The sequence below is a fragment of the Triticum dicoccoides genome, chromosome 5B (genome assembly GCF_002162155.2).
Source record: "Triticum dicoccoides isolate Atlit2015 ecotype Zavitan chromosome 5B, WEW_v2.0, whole genome shotgun sequence".
In the NCBI taxonomy this organism is placed as follows: domain Eukaryota; kingdom Viridiplantae; phylum Streptophyta; class Magnoliopsida; order Poales; family Poaceae; genus Triticum; species Triticum dicoccoides.
The window spans coordinates 183,473,906-183,476,719 of record NC_041389.1 but is presented as its reverse complement, the minus strand read 5'-3'; the positions used below and the strand labels follow the sequence as shown (position 1 = coordinate 183,476,719).

At 46.6% G+C, this 2,814-nt stretch overlaps 1 long non-coding RNA gene across 4 annotated transcripts in view; it reads right to left on the bottom strand.

Annotated features, from left to right (window-relative positions):
* Positions 1 to 388: 388 nt before the first annotated feature.
* Positions 389 to 2,814, bottom strand: part of LOC119308020 — a 4,540-nt gene continuing 2,114 nt past the window's right edge. For 3 of the 4 annotated variants that reach the window (XR_005149726.1, XR_005149727.1, XR_005149728.1), the window contains one exon: positions 389 to 789. This is a non-coding gene — a long non-coding RNA (uncharacterized LOC119308020). Of the gene's footprint in view, positions 790 to 1,675; positions 1,738 to 2,814 lie in introns of all 4 variants that reach the window. The other variant, XR_005149729.1, reaches the window with a different exon arrangement.

Sequence of the window (2,814 nt, the reverse complement as noted above, 5' to 3'; positions counted from 1 at the left end):
GTAAACATAATGGCATGTGGTTTATGTTCATATAAGGACAATTTGAGTCTCTCTCCACTCCTTTCCTTCTCGTCCACCACCCTCTCCTTACATGAAGACAAACCAACATTTTTCTCCCCACTACTCATCCCATCAACCTTCATTCTCATCATGTGCCTAATCTTCCCTTCAAAATTGTATGTCGACGTGTCTAATCCCTCTTTCAAAATTGTATGTCTACACATTATATCTTCTAATTTGAATCTTTTGATCTTCTTTTTATGAAAAGTTAATTGGATACTCAAAGGCAGTAATTTAAGCGTTCCATTTTTTCTTTTTTTGTAATACAAATCAAACTTGGCATTGGCTTGACACGGGTTTGGTCAGAACAATTGTTCTTGAATTTCCATATGGATAATTATAAAACAAATGAGTCATACGATTTCCCACAGATAGCCCTCAAATAGAAGGGCAAATCCATAGGAAGGCTAAGTACAGGGCTCTCGTCCAAGAGAAATAGTTGTACCAGAGAACAATCTCAGAATAACATGAAGTAAGTGTATGCCGGTGCAGGCGCGCAGTACAACACGGAAGTAAGTCCCCGCATTTGCTGATCTGTAGTAAATTTGGTTCCCCCTGCTGCTACTGCTCCCTATCGATTCCAACATTTTCTACAACACGTGTCGCACTTCGTGTGCTTTGTTAGCTTCGTCTTGTCTACTCCTACATTGGCAATGGGAGTGTTTGCATAGAAGACACCACAGGCTTCACCTCCATCTACCTCTAGGTCTATTTAACCTCCATCATAACCTAGTGAAGAGAAAGCAAAGAAAACAATCTAAATCCACAATGTCCAACCATTTGATTCATAGATTGATGATAAAAAAGAATAGGGGTTCCCAAAGTGTAGAGTCATTCCCACGACCTTTATGACCAAAAGTAAGCATGAACATCAACCATAACGCAGCTTATAAGAGTGCACTTCCACACAATATGTTGACAACAAATAAGTCATGGTTGAAACAAAATTTTCAACTTCAACACTGGGATCTGGGTGAAATAAAGATGCTTACTTGGTGGATACTCTTGCTATTGAGACACACAGTCTGATAGTCATGGTGTCTATCTTTCATGGTAGATCAAATAATTCACGTAGTAAATTGTATGTTAACGAAACTTATGAGAAGTAAATATTCTAGCACGCATTTGGACCATCACTTTAACAATATTGTTCACTCAACCCAGGAAAAAGAAGGAAAAAGTTGCATGAAACACAATCATACATCAAAACTTATCATCACAATAGTATCATCTATGGTCATTTTTTCTAAGCTAAGACTTCCTGTAGAGGATTTGACCGTATGATTTATTCCAAGACATGCTGTAATTATGGTGTATCTGCAGAATTGACAACTGCTAATTCGCATTTAGAAACATGTAAATGTTGTTGGACTATTCAGTTCAAGTATGTTGGATGCTATGTATTCATGGATTCACCAATAACATACACAATTGTTTACAAAATTAAAATGAAGGAAAACGCAAACGATTCTCCTATTTTGATATTTCTGAAACTACCGTTGGCAGGTTACACAAGAGAGTTGACATGTGGCCATACCCCAGCTGCCCCTTCTGCTAAAAATAACAATGTTAAGTACGAAACGTAACAAAATTAAGCATCAACTCGTACTTATACCTCATTGTGACCCCATGAGAAGCAACGACAGTCAGAACTCTAACAAACACAGTAGCAAGATGCTGGCAAAATACAGAAATCCATTACAAAAATCGATATGGCCATAAATCGATTTTACTACTAATGCATTCAACAAATGCTATGACCATACACTAATCCAGGCATTTCCACACACAAACTAGGTAACTTCCCTTGCCTTCTTACCGAAATAGGCTTGCGCCCCGCTATATTAATATAGCAACCACCCGATACAACCAGAAGTTCGACACTGGGGCAAACAACACAACCATGCCCAAAAGAAAAACAAGAGAAAAGCAAAAGAAAGAAATGCCGGCAGCACTGGATGAACGAAAGCTGAAGCATCCCGCAATCGTTGCGCCCACCGGAGACATCCACCACGCTCCCATGCCATCGAGTCGCCGCGAACCAAGCAACACCTTCAAGAAGGACTGCGACGACGATGACGCTGCTGCCCGGACGAATCCTAGGATTTCTCCCGGTACACGGAGGGAAGCGGGGGAGAGGTACTCCCGACGCCCTTCAAGAAGGTTGATGGCGCCTGCAGGCGTCACCGCGTCGGTGCCGGGCGGACCCGAGAGGGATTTCGCCCTACCCCTCAAACCCACAACCCAGGACCAACCGGCGGCTCCACCACGCCAACCGCCCACCACCCTGCGCCACCACAATCACGAGGACACCACCGTCGCCTCTCCATCGAAGACACTGCGAGGCCGGCTGAACCAAACGAGACCACCGCCGATAGGGACCGGGAGCACCACCGCCACGTGGGAGGGGACAACCTCCACTGGCACAAGCAGTAGCAGACCGGACGCAGGCGCGGGAGCACGCCGGACCCCCTGCCCAGCCGGGCCCAGAACGGGCCCGTTAAGCTCCTGCAGCGGCGTTGCAGCCGACGCAGCGCGGAGCCGCCGATCCCAACGACCGCATCCCGACAGCCCAGCCGGAGGAGACCCGCCGGAGGCCAGACCAGCCCGCCCTGACCCAGATCGAACCCAAAAGGGCCCAGATCTGGGCCTGCAGGGCTCCGCCGGCCGACCGACACCGTCAGCCACCACCGCCGCCGCATCTGCGCCCGATCTACACCGGAGCACCGCCCGCCGAGGTGCACCATCGCCGAA